Source organism: Ochotona curzoniae, unplaced genomic scaffold (assembly GCF_017591425.1).
Source record: "Ochotona curzoniae isolate NIBS_2020 unplaced genomic scaffold, NIBS_Ocur_1.0 scaffold_3835, whole genome shotgun sequence".
NCBI classification, from domain to species: Eukaryota; Metazoa; Chordata; class Mammalia; order Lagomorpha; family Ochotonidae; genus Ochotona; species Ochotona curzoniae.
This window is the reverse complement of record NW_024467114.1, coordinates 11,069,187-11,087,006: the sequence shown is the minus strand read 5'-3', so window position 1 is coordinate 11,087,006 and position 17,820 is coordinate 11,069,187. Positions and strand designations below refer to the sequence as shown.

The following is a 17,820-nucleotide window of genomic DNA, read 5'->3' as shown; positions in this document are numbered from 1 at the left end:
GGAAAAGGTTTAGCGAAGACTCAGATGTCGCAAGAAAACCCAACTTATGGGAAATCAAATGATATTAAAAATCAAAATTTGCTGCACAGTTTTTGAATCTAGTAATTGAATTATGTGGTTCAAATGGAGTTTAAGCTTGTGAATTCACGTCCATTCTACTACATATAGTTCTCAACAAGTATTTACAGACTTTCTAAGATCTGAAACTCAATGGTTCATTTTGTTCTCATCAATGCAAATCCTGACAGTGGTAAACTCCTCATTTCAATACCAAACTCTTAGAAAATATACCACAAATTCCTTGTTAAATGTCCAAATAAAAATATATACCCTCAAGAGCTTTCCCAAAAGTTCTGATGATGAGATTTGCAAGAGAAATATAAATTTAAAAATTGGGACATACAAAGGACAGCATTGTAATTTAAATATTATTGAAATACAATATTCTTTATGTATGCATGTAGATATGGAAGCTAAACCTGCTTACTTTAACCACACCATACACATATTAGATGTGAAGATATTAAAAAGATCTTCTTGGAAAGTCCTAAACAGAGCATTAATGATGATATAAGGTACCTTTCTGATGTCATGACGTAACATAAAGCCCAGTGAGGATATGGCTAGAGGCAGTGCCTTTCCTTGGTAAGATGGACATGTAAAGACAATTTTCAAGAAGTCATGCATGCAATGCAAAGTAGTTCCATTCATACATAACTTTTCCATAACATGTTTTTCATGAGTATTTTTGAAGACTTCTTATGACTCTTATGAGTGGAATTCAAAATTCTTTGACAACCACATAACTCAGATTTTAATTTTCCATAAACTTCTTTAAGTACTACTTGGAATGGATTCAGCAGCCATGCCTGGACACCTAAGAGCTGTAGGGAAAAACGCAACAAGTATGAAGATCTTCAGGCCAGTATTATGGGTTCTACTGTGACTCTAAAAATTGAAATGGTGGGCTTAGTGCAATAGCCTATTGGCTAAAGTTCTTGCCTTGCACGTGCAGGGATCCCAGAAGGGTGCTGGTGCATGTATCAGCAGCTCCACTGTGGCCTGGGAAAGCAGTCGAGGATGGCCCCAAGCCTTGGGACCCTGCACCCACATGGAAACAATGAAGGAGCTCCTGGTTCCTGGCTTCAGATCGGCTCTGCTCCTGCCATTGCAGCCGCTTGAGGAGTGAACTAGCGGATGGAAGATCTTTCTGTCTCCTTCTCTCGGCAAATCTGACTTTCCAGTAAAAGGAAAAGAATTCTGAAATTCTACGACTGGTGTCTTTGAAAAATAGCAGACACCACAGGGAGAACACCACACGATGATGAAGGCAAAGATGCTGTAATGTTTCTGCAAGACAAGCAGCAGCAAAGTTGCCACCAAGCCCCTGGAGGGAGAGCAGAGCATGGCTTCTTCCCCACAACCCTCAGGATGAACGAGCCTGAGAACGTCTCAGATTTGTAGCTTCCAGAACTGTGAGCCATTACAGTTGCGTAGTTTTAACTGCTGCCAGGGGAACTTGGTTATAGCAGCTTTTATTAGGAAATCAGCAAAACTGACTAAGTGCATCGCCTGCAATGGTCATATAATCTAGCAGAAGGGCTTTGTGGAACATCTAAGCTAGCAATAAGTCCTTATATTATTAATTCATCCAATAGAACTTTGTTCCTTTAGCTCAGTTTGCTAGAAGGAAACTACATCAAGTTCATGGAAAAAAGGAATTTAAAATGAACACAAGTTCTCCGTAAATTTTGGGAAGCCCCAGTGTGCATGAGTAGACACAGTAGTAAGTCCTTTCTTCCTCTCAGAGTTCCCAACTGCATTGGACTTCAAGTTCTGTCAGGTTCTGCTGCTTTTGGTCTGGGATTTTTCAACCTGTAACTACAACATGAAGTGAAGCGGAATTGTCACGAAGGACTAAAGTACTAGCAGGCGCCGTGCCGGCTCTCAGCGTAAGGTGGAGCTTGTGGAGGCTCTTCGAGGTGACGTCACAGGGCCTCAGTATGCATTGCTCTTCCATTTTCAGGAGGTAAGCAGATGTCAGCTTCAGCTTCTAGAAATTTAGGATTCATAGCCTTGATTTCTGTTTGCATATAACGGCTTATCTTAGTGAGAAAATCATGGCTGATCGAGTTGATTTCATTTTATCATGTATTTGTTATATTCACATTCCATTCTTACATTTGTGCTCTGAGATCTGGCTGCACATGTTTCCAGCAACCAGATGGATTGACAACTGGAGCGGGAGCAGCGCCCCAAGGACAGTGAATGACCTTGGCGTCGGGTTGGAGTACACAACTTGCTAGTTGCTGATTGGCTGAATTAGAATAACAGTACTTTCTCAAAACAGAGTGTTGGCGTAAGAATAACTAAATAAGAGAATTGATGTGAAATTGCATTTTAAACCACCAAGACAGTTAGCGATATCTATATTCAGAAATCTTTAAAAAAAACCTTGCTCCACTTGCTCCCAACAAACACAGAACATTTACTTAGTTACGTGGGTTGTACATTGTGGATAAACCACAAGGAATAATCACTACACACAACGACACAGCAAAAAGCATACTGTGTCTGACACGTTCTGTGGGAGGAAATCAAGGTAGGAAATGGAGATTAGGTCAAGTGTAGGTAAAGCTGTACCTAAAACGGGAGCCAGGAAAGGCCACCCTGAAGTGACATCAGGGCAAAACCTTGAATTAAAGGAGCTGGTTGTGTGCAAACCTTCGGAAACTAAGACTAATCACAAACAGATGCCTTCTTCCCAAACTGTGAACCCAGAAGGTGTAATGGACCAAGATCTAAGTTCATGTGTTATCAGTTATAAATAACAAATAATGGATGAAAAGTGTGCTTCCCCCAAGGCCATCTTGTTTGGATATTTGTATCTTGCTGTTCTCAAAACTGCACTGAGTTTTGGCAAATGATTTTGACCTTGTAAGTTTTAAACAACATCGAGTTCTCATCTTTTCCAAATATTAAGTCTTTAAACATTAATGCTTGGGAAAGTAAACAAAAACATCGTGACGGAAATTCACTAACACCTTACTAGAAAAATATTATTCTATGAAGGACTTATTAAAAAATTGTGATAGAACGTGTTAGTTCGTGTATAAAAGTAGGTGGACAAAACAGCAGGTTAACCAATTCTTTCAATAGAAAATTCTTAGCTAGACAGTACATTTTTGATCAACTTTTTTTTCCTAAACAACAACAACAGATTCCTGCTGTGTTTATAGTGTGTGCAGACCCTCACAAGGAGACGGAGACTCACGGAGAGACTTATTTTTTTAAAAGGAACCTGGCCTTTTTGTAAGTGGTTACAAGCCAGCTGTAGGAATTACTTTGCGTGGCCACAGAATTCTGTGCCTATCAGCCTTTGAAGGACATAAAGGAAGTGTTCCAGGGGATTTGTTGAGGGACGAAAGCACAAGAGGCTGGTCTGTTTCTCTGCATACTGATATGTTTGCCTTGCTCAGCAAAGAGAGCGTATTTTTCCTTTAGGCCCTGGTTTCCTTTCTTGCCACTGGAGTTGCTTCTGTTGAAACCATTTTCAAAACAGTTCAAGAACTTTAAAGAAAAGGATTTATGTAGGCCCTCTACAGACCACTGATATATGAGTTGTGCCACAAGTTCATACCCGGTTACATTTCCTCTGAGATTGGAGGGGAGGGAAAAAACTTACCACCCATGTATGATTTCCTGTATACCAGTCCACACAAGAAATTAAACCAGTGGAAGAAGTTAATTACCTGTCAGTCCAAGGGGCTAATTTCAAACAATGGCATCTTTTAGACACATTATTTTATTTAGCACCCGTATTCTGCCGTCTCCAGTTGCTGCATTAATTTCCCATGGTTGGAAAAAAAAAAAAGTCTCATGCAACCACTGTCCTCTTTCCCCAACACTTTCTCAAGGTCTGGGAATGAATAATTGCATGCTACGCAGCCATCACACAAAACATGCTTTGCACCAGGCTGGGCCCTGTGCCTGAGCCCCGCAAGGCTTAGGTTTCTCTTTGGCCCACAGTTCAGAAGGCACGCATGGGGGCCACTGAGATGTGCCCAAGTTCTCTTGTTGCTGATACACTCGTCATTGATGGGCCACATAATATCAAACTGCTTTCCTGTGTTGGGGATAGTGTCCTTTCTAGCAAATCTGTATTTGTAACCGCTTGCTACATCTTCATTTTCCTGTCCTTAGTTTCTTGGTGACAAGGACACAGGCAGGATCTAGGCAGTCACACTGATGTTTGAAATGGAGGCCGTGTCTTTGGAGCATGTCGGGCAAAGGGACTCCTTTTAGCAATATGCAGTAGAAGCAGTGGTGCCCAATATCTAGACCGGATTACTCCTGAGGTCCAGGGCCTGGGCTCCCCTGGGTTCCTGCCCTTTCCCAAACCTGTTCCTTCTGCTTCTATTGATTCTGAAAGCAACAGATCTCCTTCCAGTAAATCCCATTCGAGCTTGTGTCAGCACCAGACTTCCTTCCAGTCAGTCTCATGGGAGGTGGCGCCTGCTGCTTGCAACCAGAGCCCACAGCAGCACAGGGCGGGCTCTCTGTGAAGAGAGAGGCTTGTGTTACATAAGATCACTGGGTCCTCACTTTCCTGAGCCCTTTTTGGGTCTATGAGGGTCTCAGTTCCAGCTCAAAGTCTGTACTGCTGTGTGCTGACTTTGCAGGACAGCCCTGTGACGCCCTCACCTGCCACTTCTGGAAGATGGCAGGGTCCACGGAGAAGGGAGGCAGGGAGCCAGGGACTCAATCTCCTTCCTGTCTTCAGGATCTCAAAGCTATCTTGTTGCTTCCCAAGGGGGAGACACAAAGCAAGTGACCTTGAACTGTCCATGGCAATGACAGTAGGATGTACAAATGTCTTGTTCAAACATAAACTTATCCTTTATTAATTTGGGGGAGGCGGGGAAGAGAAAGGGAGGGAAGGAACGGACAAATCTTCAGTCTATTGGTTCATCCCCCAAATGCATACAACAGCTGGGACTAGGCCATGCTGAAACCAGAAGCTGGGGACAAAATGAGGGTCTCCCATGTGGACAGCAGGAACCCACACACTCCAGCCTTTACCACCTGCTTCTAGGAACTCTAATAAGGGATGCAGGTGTTTCAAGCAACATCCCAATGGTTTGTTAAGTTACTGTTAATTCAGGCTTGGCACAGTGGTGTAGCACACTGAACCTTGGCCTGTGATGCTGGCATCCCATATGGAAGCTGTTTTTAGCCCCAGCTGCTCCACTTCTCATCCAGCTGTCTGTTTATGACCCGGGAAAGCAGTAGAGGCTAGCCCAAACCCTTGAGCCCCTCCACCCCTGTGGTAGACCCAGAGAAAGCTCCTGGTTCTTGGGTTTGGATTGGCTCAGCTATGGCCATTGTGGCTATTTGGGGAGTGAACAAGCTCTTTCTGTCCCTGTAACTCTGCCTTTCCAATAAAAATAAAAATAAATCTTTCAAAAATACTATTAATTCAATGTTCATGAACTTTCGGGAGTTCTCATGTTGGTCTTTTTGGAGGCGGGGCTTTCTGATGTCTCCAGCCAAGACAGTCCTCCAGGCTGCAGACTCTGAGTGGACCATCACCCTGAGGGTCCCACAGGCGCCTCATGCTGAACAGGGTCAAAGCGGAACTCTGACCTTCGGCTGCACTTGCCCCATGGACTACATTCTCTAATTTAATGTTGCATCACTCACATCAGACAGAGGAAGGAAGGAGACAAGGAGGGCGGGAAGGAAGAAGAGAGAGAGAGAGAATTTCTTCCATCTGCTAGTCTACTCCTTAAATGCCAAGAGCTGGGAACTCCGTCCAAGTTTCCCATGCAGGTGCAGGGGCCCAAACACTTGAGCCATCTTTATTTTCTTCCCAAGAACATTAGCAGAAAGCTGAATTGGAGGTGGAGCAGCTGGGGCTTGAACCCAGCACTTGGATATGAAAGTTCCACACTGCAAACAGCAGTATAACCAGCTGTGCCACAACACTGGCCCCTGTGCATGATCTTAAATGGCATGATGGGTTTGGACTTTTTCTTAGAAATAATTATGCCATTTAATTTTTTTTTAATTGGAAAGGTGGATTTAGGTAGAAGGAGAGATAGAAAGGTATTCTGTGTGGTGGTTCACTGCCTAAGTGGTTCCAACAGCTGGAGTCGAGCCAATATAAAGCCAGGAACCAGGAGCTTCTTCCGGGTCTCCCATGTGGGTGCAGGGTCCCAAGGCTTTGAGTCATTCTCTACTGCTTTCCCAGGCCACAAGCAGGAAGCTGGATGGAAAGTGGAGCACCTCGAACACAAATCAGTGCCCATAGGGGATTCCAGCAATTGCAAGGCAAGGACTTTAGCCACTAGGCTACAGCACTGGGCCCCATTATCCTACTTTTAATCAACATAAATCTGAGGCAAGGGGAATGCTCAATGGAGCTTTTTAAAGCCAAATTGCTTTCTTTCCTAGGCAGTCCTTTGTGTAGATTCTGAGAATCACTCCCAAGGAGGCCTGATGTTGAACGATCAAAACAGTAGAGGCCGTAAGCTGGCTGCCAGGGGAGCGAGCAAGGCTGAAATCAGCCGCCACCTAGAAGGCAGCTGCAGCGAGCAACCCACAACGAGCATCTGGCCTCGCCTGACCCAGTCACCAGTGGCTGTGATGAATTGGGCTGCAACTTTAGACATGTGTTTGTACAGGAGACAGTGGAGGCTCTCGCACAGGACTTGCTCAAGTCACCTTATCCTTGGACCAGCCACTGGGTGCAGCTTGCCAGCTTTGCTGAGAGCCCAAAGCAGTCACCTTCCCAATCTATGTCACAGCAGCCAAAATAAAGTATAACAGGCACCGCTGAGTGCTTGCACAAACCGAGCTGGATGCCTCCGTGCTTGAAAAATATGCAGGAGAGACATACTTTGTGGGATTTTCAGTAAGCACTTTGTTAAATATACTACATGCTAATATTTAAAAAACCTTCACTTTCTGATCTAGAAAAATCTGGCCGGAGCAAAGAAAACATACATTTCTCATCATCCAGAGCGCTCCTGTTAACACTCCAGGCCACATTAGTTCTCCCTTTCAGGCTCTAACATGACAGTACTTGGAAACTTGACTTCCTGAAAGAATGTCACCCAAGGCATTGCAAATGGGAGGAAATGAAAGAAAATATTCAAAACGAGAGGGGCAGCCTGAGAACAGCACTTTTTTTCTTTTAGCAGTTCCGTCTGAAACTTGCAACTGTGCTGATATATAACACTTGTGTCTAAGTGCGTATTGATTTGCACCAGCTTGGACTGCTCGGCGGGGCTGGAAGGAGAGTGTGCAGAGGTGACTTCTCAGGGATCCTCAGGTGGGAGTCTGGATAACATCTAACGCGTGGGGATAGGAACTCTTGCTTGCTCCGTGAAAGCCTCCAGTAGCTCCCTGATTCCAGGATTAGTTCAGCATTTCTGAGCCATCACCCTCTTATTTCAACTTCGTTCTCAAGGCAGAGCAACTCCTGATTCAACGGTGCCTAGAACAGGCCAAGCGTGCCGTCATAACCCACCCCACTCCAAGCTTCCCAATCTTTAGTTTTTCATATGTTTCAGACACAGATTCAACGTATTTCAGCCAGTCACGGACCCTCCAGGGGCTAGCTGGATGTACTAACTCACCCACAGAAATCACATATTTATACTGTTCATCTGAAGTGGCAAACTGGTTTTTATGGGAGGTGAAAGATGAGATATGCTCAACGAATAGATTCATGCTTCAAGCCAGGTCTCAGTGCTCCCTTTCCATGAGCCAACCATGCCACTGGCCAACTTCAGAAAGCAGTATGGCTACTATATTCTGTGAATGAGGTCTTCCTAATTCATATAGACACAGTCTGTGTGGTCATCCTTGGCAGTGCTGTTTCTATACACACACACACACGGTAGTAAACTCTGAACACTTAAAAACACAACTCTTGATTGCTTTCTTTTTCAGATTAATCTTTTGTTGGTTATCTACACCTTCTTTTTGCCAGTCTTACTGCCCATTCTTTGATTAGTTCTGTAGTTTCTCATAATGGAAACCTTGCTGATGAGAAGGAAAACAGGAGTCGTAAGCTCTCACTTTCTGCAGTAACTGGCAGGCAGTTCCCACAAGAAGGCAGTCCTCAAGTTCTCCAATACCTGCGTGGTTACTAGGTTAGGTTAGTAAAGTAGAAAACAAGCAGAAACTGTTTAGAAACATGACTTTTTTCCCATAAAGTGTTCCTAAGGAGAAGGCAAATGTCATTGCTAAGAATCGTCAGTTTCCCATCCGTCACTCTATGTACAGACTGCTTTGTTCTCAGCATTCTTTTCACGAACAGGTTTAAGTCTTACTGATTCCTTCTCTTTGCATGCGCCCCTCTTGCGCATCTCTCTCTATCCTCTCAGTTTCCACCTCCTCCTCTTTGGTTAAGGCTACCACAAGCCTTTAATGTGTTTTACTGTCATGCTTGCCTAGCGGGTGCTCCTATCCTTAGCCTCCTTCTGCTTACCCTTGGCACTAACAACACCATCAGACCAGGCTTCTTGAGATAGAATTCTTCATGTCAGTTTCCCCATGGAAACCTTTAGTAGCTTCCATGATATGTAGAACAAAAAGTGAGTATCTTGGTCTAGTCTTCAAGTTATCTAATGTCTGATTTCAATACATTCTTCCTATCTAAATTTCTTCTATGCTCTTGTTCTACCTCCCCCTCCTCTGTCTCACACACACACACACACACACACACACACACACACACACACACCTTCAGTTACTGCACCAATCTGTTTGTTGCACAAGTCCACACACATCACCCATCAGAATTCCTCTCTTTTACAAATGTGAGCACCTGCTACAAGCAAGGCACTGTTTCAGATGTTGAAAATAAAATAGGCAAAATGTCCTGTCATCATGGACTCGGCGATGTAACGGAGATAGATACTATGCAAAATTTACAAAGTATGCAGTAAGTTAGAGACTCACAAAGGCTAAAGACAAACACAAAAAGTGGGAAATGATGTGCCTGATTGTACACAGGGAGCAAGAGAGGTCCTAACCGAGAGGTGGTGTTTGAAAAGACCCAAGGCAGTGAGGTCTGAGGACACCTAACGGGGGTGTATCTAACATAGTGGGGTAGGGAGCACAAAAGTAGTATTGAACTTGGGGTTTTCAAGGCCACAAATAGTTTGTCTTCTCCAATTACACTGGGGCAGGTGTTTGGATGCTGCCTGGGGTGTCTGCAACTCAGAGAGTGCCGATTCAAATGTCTGTGCCTCCACTTGGAATTCTGCTTCCTGCCAATGCACACGCTGGAGGCAGTGAGAGAGAGCTCAAGTACTTAGCTCCATGCCACCCACGTGGAACATCTGGATGGAGCTCCAGGCTCCTGGCTCAGCACGGTAACGCTTTGCCTGTTGTGGACTTTGGTGGGAGTAATGAGTGGACTGAAACCATTCATTCTCTTTCCTTTTCTCTTCCTCTCTTCCTCCCTGCTGCCCTGTTCTCCTCTCTCTTTCCTCCTTCTCTCCCTCTTTCCAATAAAATGAAGATATATTTTAGAAATCTAGCTACAACTTCAGAGTTAATTCTGATAGCCTGCAGAGACCCAGATCTTCCCTTCTGTGCCTACAGGAAGGGATTTCTCCTGCCTCCCTCCTTAAGGGCACTTCAGCTGAGCATCTCATACAATTTCTTTATCCCATCAAAGTTATTTTTAAATATTGTGATGTTTATCATTCTCCATCTTTTGAACTCACATTAATTATAAGTAGGACATGCCTCTTTCTCGCTCTCTCTCTCTCTCTCTATATATATATATATGAACTGTTCTCTTCTCCAGTTGCCGAAATTCTTGGAGTAGGATCCATTAACTATATCTCTAAGCCCCTAAATGGATGTTGACTAAATGTTTTTGAATTCTGCATTTCAGTGATCTCTGATTTCCCCAGTTCTAAAAAGGGCCTCTTTCTCGGTGGTTTCTCCTCTATTTCAGCTGGATCGTGTCTTCACTAAACTTTCAAATATTAATGTTTCTTTTTCTGAACTTCACCGGGTCTCACGATCGTGGAGAACAACTCTTGCCTGAAATCACCAAAGCCTCGCTACACTCACTAGGAGGGTCACACTGCTTTCCCTGGGTGTGTTTCCTGTCATGGCCACTGGCTGGTAGGTAGGTATTAACTGACCACTTAGACTCTATTCAGATCTACTCTCAATGCCACAAGGAAACAATGGCATTTACTTGCTGAGTCCTGGCTGCCCAGTTCTGTGCTAAGTATCTTATGTCCATCAGCCCATTGAATCCTCGTAATAACTCACTGATGTGGATGTGATCAGCTTTCTCTATCCCCAAGGAAACTGGGACTTAGAAAGTGAAGACAGTCTTACTAAGGTCAAGGAACTAGAGGAAGCAATGAAGCCAAGAACCAAACCTGTGTTTTTCCACCTCCCAAACTCCTCTGGTTTACCGTGAAATCGTACCACACAGCCTAAAGAGGAAAGGGGAACTGTAATTGACATTTGTGGGTTCGGCCACCCAGAATCCACCACCCCACATCTTGAATTAACAGTCCCTCTATTCTTTGGTGGACATACCCCTTCTCACTGTGTGCACTGAGAAAAATATTTCTTACATCTTAGGGAAAGACTTGTGTCTGAGGCAATGGTTCAGGAGGCCTAAATCTCAGTATTTTAGTTGTTGTTCTTGTTCTGCTACTACACTGACAATGTAATTAACTAGAGCATGAGATGTTTCTAAGTATGGAGGTACAACTACTAATTAAGCTATGGGACAGGCATTTAGCCTGCCAGTGAAGGCACTCGCCCCTCTTCAGAGGACCTGGGTGCTGTTCCCTGCTCTGAGTCTTGGCTCCAGCTTTCTGTCAGTGCACACCCCGGGAGGCAGCAGTAACGGCTCAAGTAATTGGACTTCCAACATCCAATTGGAAGACCTGGATTTTATTCCTAGCTCCTGGATTGGGTGCCAAACCCAGCTTTTGCTGTTGTAGGAATTTGGGAAGGTGAACTAGCAGATAGGTTCACTCATTATCTTTCTCTTTGGCTCTCATTCCTTCCTCCCTTCCTTCCCTCAGATGGTAGGTGTGAATGAAGACCATCTGGGTAAACTACGACCTAAAGTCAATGTGTCCAGCAGGAAACTGTTCACTTCTGCTCCTTTAGAGTAAGATATTTTCCTTGAAAATTCAAGATGGGCTACCCTTGAAGAAGTGGACTTTTTTTTTTTTCTTTTGGATTGGATAACTGTTCTGTCTAAACTGGGACAAGCCATTAGGAAAGTGAATCCCTGCCCTTTATTGGACTGGTTAGTACTTTAAGGTAAAATGAGTCTGAGTGACCCATCACAGGAAGTATAGGAACAAAGAAATAGTCATGGCCAAGAGATAGGAATCAAAATTGAGAAACAGCTGAAGCTAACTAGCATTTCCTGAAGTATCTATGACCTAGACTTTACTTATAAAAGTCAATAAACTTTTTCTGTGACAAGTAATCTTCGTATTGGTATTTCACTTGCTTCTCGGCCTTTTGGCTATTTTGGTATTTCACCAAAATCTATATATGGTCAAGATCCAAAAAGTATCGAGCACCTACTTCATATTTCTTCTATATAATCTCTTTCAATATGTACACCATCTCAAAAGATACAATGTTAAACGGGTAAGTCCATTTCCATACTGCTTGGGTTCAAATCCTCCTTCTATAATTCAGAAGGAACCTTCTTGGATTACTGAAGTAACACTAGTGCCCCAGTTTCTTCTGCCATTGAGAACATAGCCTCCTTGTGTAAGGGAGATATGCTAAACACTATACATGCAAGGCATATTTTATTATTACTGATGACAAAAGTAAGGCTCAAGAAGGTTCAGTACATCATACAGCTGCTAAACCACAAAGGCAGGCTTTGGAATTTAAGTTTTTGAGACTACAAATTCCACTGGCACCATGCTGCTCAAGAGAGGCTGTGAAGGATGGAGATGCTTACGGGCTTGGAGTTGAGAAGATACCTATTTCATGGGAAGAAAAGGTCCTGCAGACTGTTGTCTTCTTTGAAAAACAAGGCTGCCTTGTGGCATCATTGAAAACAAGGCTGCCAGCCATATTCCATACAATGGACACCCCATTTCTCTTTCCTTGTCTACCTTACATTTGGTCAGAGTTCCAGCTTGGTAGGTGGGCTACTTCACTATACATGTGGAGACCTGCTGTAGGGAGATCTTCCAGTTTCCTGTCTTCTCCAGGCATGGGTAAATCCAACCATCTCTTAGGATGCACAGGTTGATTCTGCTTCAACAGAGAGCATGTCTCTTCTCTGCTTCAGTCAAACCACCTCATAAGCCAATAGAGCAATGGCAGTCTCTGTGATGGGAGGCAGGACCTCCCACTTGATTAGTGTCCACAGTCTTGTAGATCTATTTTCTATAAATGAGATGTATCTGCCTCTTTAGCATTCTAATTCTTGAGAAGGTGGAATTCAGAGGGTTTTCCATTTTGTATTTTCTTTTTCTAGCATGAAATAAACAGCTCAGAGAAACTGACATGCCTTCCATCTGGGAATGCATGAAAATTCATTACAGTCTGATTCTCAAGGAAGATCATTAACACATTTGTTTGCTTTTATCCTGGCATTAACAACTTTATTTAGGGCTGAATTATTTCCCTTGGTTTTAATGTCAAGTTTTCCCATTGGCTCAAATATGAAGTCCCTTGTCTGTCAATGTAATAATTTTCTATTAATTATAAAAGAAGAAAGCTGGCAGTTTGAGAGTCTTAAGGGAAGCATTTGTTTAATCCAAGAAACTGATTTTCCAGTTACTTGGACTAAGTACAACTCTCAGTTGTGGTCAGATTCACAGATTTCAAAGTGCCCCTTGTTTTTACTTTCTGGTCAGTCTAGACAGACATGGTTCTTTCTTTCATTTTTCAAGCTGTCGAAACACCATGTTGGTAAAAAGAATCTAAATCTTTATAGGAAAATTGGAGCAGTACTTAACCAGAGCCTTCCTAGCCTTCTACGGAATATCCCTCCTAAGAGACAAACAGTTCAGTGGCACTGGAAGAGATTTCACTTCAAATACTCCATGTGAGTTTGACAATCAAAGCACAGCAACAAAGATCATGACTGGTATTGTCCTATTTGGAAGGGAAATAATTCAGTGGTTAGAGCATGCAGTTAGGATTTTTTGCTATTCTATTTAAGTTTCATTGTAGGTATCCCCAGCCAACCTAAATAGTCCTCTTTAATAAATCTTCTATTAATTGTAATTGGACTTCTATTCCTTAGAGAGTTCAAGGCAGAGGCTAAGCTTTACTGAGACCACAGAAGTGAATCAAGAAAGATGCTCAAACTTGAAGAGTTGGTATTTGGGCAGAAGCGTGACAACTACATGTAAATACCTACACCAGAATAAAGAAAGCCTGGAGATGTGTGATGGGAATTCAGTAAGGCTGGGACAGCTTGCGGAAAGGGGAAAAGGGAAGCACGTGGAGTTTTTATGCCATTGAATTTGAGCTGGATTGAGATGATGAAGTCCATGCAAGGTGGAAGAGATGAGAATGCAGAGCATCATTCTAAGAAGACAAAGAGCACGGATGAAAGTGTTAGAAAAGGAAAAATGAGAAGAGTGAATGGCGAAGATGAGTAGAGGTGATTAATATCAGGACAAACACCACAGTAAGGCCACACATACTCCCTGCTGAGCCACTTCAGCACCGTTCACAAGCAGCGTTGGAAATCAACCTCTCTCTCTAATCTCAAGAGACTCTTTTTAGGACCTCTAGGTAATTAGCAGTGCCATGACCCATGAGGGCAGTTTTTTTCCTCAGAAACTTTCCAGTAGTAAAATATCTACATATTCTCCTCCACTTTCACCCTGTCTCCCTTGAGATAGAACAGGGAAAACATGATTTTTTTTTTGGATTGCTTTTGTTACACAAGATTTAAAAGATTCCTTAGTCTCTTTAAAACTTAAATTCCATTGGTAAATCAAGAAAGCTAATGTCTGAGCCTCTTACATAATAGAGTTGCATGAAACAATGGGATCATGGATATAGAGCTGCTTTGTCAGTAGCAAAGGGCTATAAGGTGTTAGTTATTAAATGAGATAATTGTAATAATAATTATAGCTTCTTTCTGTCCAATAGCCCACACAGACACAAAAATGTGCATGGTAGGAAGAATGCGACACAATGCAAAAACAAAAAAAAAATCTACTTCTATTTATCATGGAAACAAAAGGCTGGAAAGACCCATGGAAGGCCTACTGGGTTGTTGTAGGACTTGAGGATGAGTACTGTAAAGTGCATAACACAGTACAAACAACAGAATATGAATAGGGCTTAGACTGTGTGAGACAGCTCTGGGTCATGGAGACTAGAGACGCTCATAAGGTATGGGTCATCTGGACAGGCATTCAGATAGAAAGCTAAGCACAGTCTGTGATGGGACTGACTTTTTAAAGGACACAAAAGAGCAAGAAGAGCAGTGGATGAGGGTGTTACCAGCTGCAGCACTAAGGGTAGATGCTCTGGGCTCCCTCCAGTCACACCATAAACATAGAAAATTAAGTACAGTCTAGGCTCTAACTTACATGATTTTTGTTCTACTCTAAAATTGTGAAAAAGTGATACCTATTCAATGTTAAACGCAATTCAAATGTTGAATCGCGATCTTTTCTTGGGGGAGTGATACATATTACAATCCTGTCTATGGTCAGCATCAGCAGTGAGCTGCAGTTCCCCATCAACCATGTGATCATGAGGGGAAATATCCAATATGGTGCAGTGCACTGTGTTGCTAAGTTAAGAAGTCTAGGATGTAAGTGAGGTATGCTAAATACATTTTAACAAATAATAGTTTGCAATTATGATGAGTTCATCAGGACTGGTTTCTGTATTACACGTGGGAGCACTCAGTCCAGTGTCCCCAAAGGTCTCTCCTACATGTTCAACCAGCCTACATGCATGCTTAAGTCAGGAGAGCATGAGCATACACTCAAAGACATGGGAAAGGAAAGCCATGTGGAAAGGCAGCCAGGGAGGAAAATGTTAGCAGCAAGAAGTTACAGCCTGGAAATCAGTTTGAAGCCTTGAGTTTGGGATAGAGTAGTTAAAGTAAGTCAGCAAGCACATTTAAAGTAAGTATTATCTGGGAGCCAAATATACTTGAATCTCTACATTCTCTGGATTCAACCACAGACTAGAAACAGTTGGGAGAAAAATCATATCTCCATGGAACAGAAGCAGGTTCTCTTGCCTTGTCATTTTTCATGAAACAATATAACTACTGTTTACATAGCATTTATATTAGGTGTTGCAAGTAACTGAGATAATTTTAAGTTTATGGGAATATATCTCTAAGTTATAACTTAGACATATGTAAAGTGTCAGACCATTTATGCATTTAACTGAATCTTAGGATTAATTTTCTGTGAATCCCAGACATGACTGCACTGGACATTCAACAGCTTCAGTCCCAGCCAGAGTGGAGCCAATGGGCCAACAAAGAACAGAACCACCACTGCCAAGGATTTGTTCTAAGGGCACTTGACCAAAATAGATTTTTTCTTATTAGATACACCAACCTCCATCACTACCTTTGGCTACTTTGGAACAACCTTAAGGTTTCAAAATGTTTCCTTCAGGGGCACAGCCATTAAAGATGTCTCCTAGGGTGCCACAGTCCATGCCAGAATGCCCGAGTTCAATCCCCATTCTGCCTATTTCAGCTGCTGGGCTAATGTGCACTCTGGGAGCTAGCAGGTGATACCCTATGCACTTGGTTTCTTGTCATCCACGTGGGAGACCTGGATTGAGTTCCAGGCTACTGGGTTCAGTCTGCCCCAGGCCAGGCTGTTGCTAACTTGTGGGGAGTGAAGCAAGGGATAGAAGTCAATCTTCTGTCTCTGTCTCTCATTCAAATAAAGACAAATATATGTAAAAATTACGTACGTATATGAGGAGGTTTCAATTTCATTTCCCATCATTCCATATTATTCTGAATGTTTTCACATAAATGCACAATGAAAACACACAGCTGAAAAAAATCCATGGAGATAGCTCCAGAAGTATTGTGAAATGTAAGGATAAAGTGCTTAAACCACACAGCATGACTCTCAGAAAATCACACTAAAAACCAGGTAAGGGAAAATTAGTATTATTTTCTTCTTTTTTCCCCTCCTCCTCATCTTCCTGCTTCACCCTCTCCCAGGCTGGTGTTTCCATCGACTGGATCAGTAGTTGCCAGCCATGGAGCTCAAGGCCTCCTGAGCACACAGCATTGAAGGAAGAGGTATTCTGGAACTCAGACCTGCTGACTCTCTCTGCTCTCCACCTCTCTCAAAGCTGTGGCAGCAAGACTGTCCACTGATGGTGCAAAGCCCCTGTTCTACTCATTCTAGAGGCAGAAATGTGTCTCGGCGGAGGATTACCTGACATGCTCTCAGTAAACCTCGTCTGTCAAGATTACTACTACCTCAGTTGTGCATCCATTTCTTCCTTTCTCTTTTACACCATTGGAATGAAGTCATTAGATTACAGAGTTATTTAAGCACCCCCATGGCATCCAGCCAAGCCACTGCAGGCCATCTAACCCTCACTTCCAGAGCCCACGGCTGGCAGAGAAATGTTTGCAAGCACAACTCTGCTCCATTAAAAATCCCGAGATTCATTTTCGGACAGGCTAATTAGACCAAATCACTCCAGCAGGTCTAGACGATGCTGAAGAGGGTTTAATGTTTGGATGGGAGCCTACTGCACTCCCCTGGGCTCTGCTGCTTGGATCCATCTGCAAAGCACTTCCTTCCCTTCTTTGCACAATGTCAACTATTGACCTTGTAAGAAGTCTGGATCCACATTATCTGCAACTGTAGGAAGCAACTAGGAGAGGGTGCATGCCAATTCTGTATGAAGTATTCTTGCAAAACCCTCAAGTTTCTATCATGGATTTACTTCTTTATTTAGAAGCAAGGAAATTAAGGTGGCAAGTTAACTTTTCTATACATTTAGGAGGGAAAGAAAAAGAAAGAGCCCTTCTCTGTACCCACTTCTTTTGGCTTTTGTTCATCCCTTTGTATTGCAGTGCTAATTCTAAAATGAAAATGGGGACATTCCACCTCCCTGTTTAAAACCCCAGCATTTCCTCATTCTTCACTCAGCATAAAGGCTTGCTATTTGAGATCTCCTATGAGCTATTTTTTTTTTGCTTACTTTCTTAACCTTGTCTTTGACCACGCCTTTTAGTACACTTCACACTCCAACTATCGAATATACATTTAACTGCTCCAAATAGGCAGGACTCTGATGTGGTTAGCATGCCCAGCACTGCAACTTGCTTCCTTGGCTCCAGAATGCTGCATTGCACAGTGCCAGAGGGACATTGTTCCTAGTAGGACTATTGCTTATTGAGCACTTAATAAATGCTAGGCACTCTTCTTCTCAATGATTATTTTGTTGAATTATTACAAAATCTATCAACCAAATACAATTATTAGCACCATTGAACAAGTGAGGTGGTCAAGTCTTAAAAAAAAAGTGAGCTTGGCATGGTAGCCCAGCGACCAAGTTCTCACCTTGTAAGTGCCAGGATCCTATGTGGGTGCCATTTCATGTCTCAGCTGCTCCATTTCCTATCCAACTCCCTGGTTGTGGTCAGGAAAGCAGACAAGGATGGTCCAAAGCCTTGGGACCCAGCACCTCTATTTGGCTCCTCTATTTGGATTGGCACAGTTCTGGCCATTGCAACCACTTGGGGAGTGAACCAGCATATGGAAAATCTTTATATCTGTCTCTCGTTCTCTCTGTAAATTTGCCTTTCCA

At 42.9% G+C, this 17,820-nt stretch overlaps 1 protein-coding gene across 12 annotated transcripts in view; it reads right to left on the bottom strand.

Annotated features, from left to right (window-relative positions):
* The window catches only part of DYNC1I1 (dynein cytoplasmic 1 intermediate chain 1), a 228,755-nt gene that overhangs the window by 103,163 nt on the left and 107,772 nt on the right, over window positions 1-17,820 (bottom strand). The gene's annotated exons all lie outside the window — the stretch shown is intronic.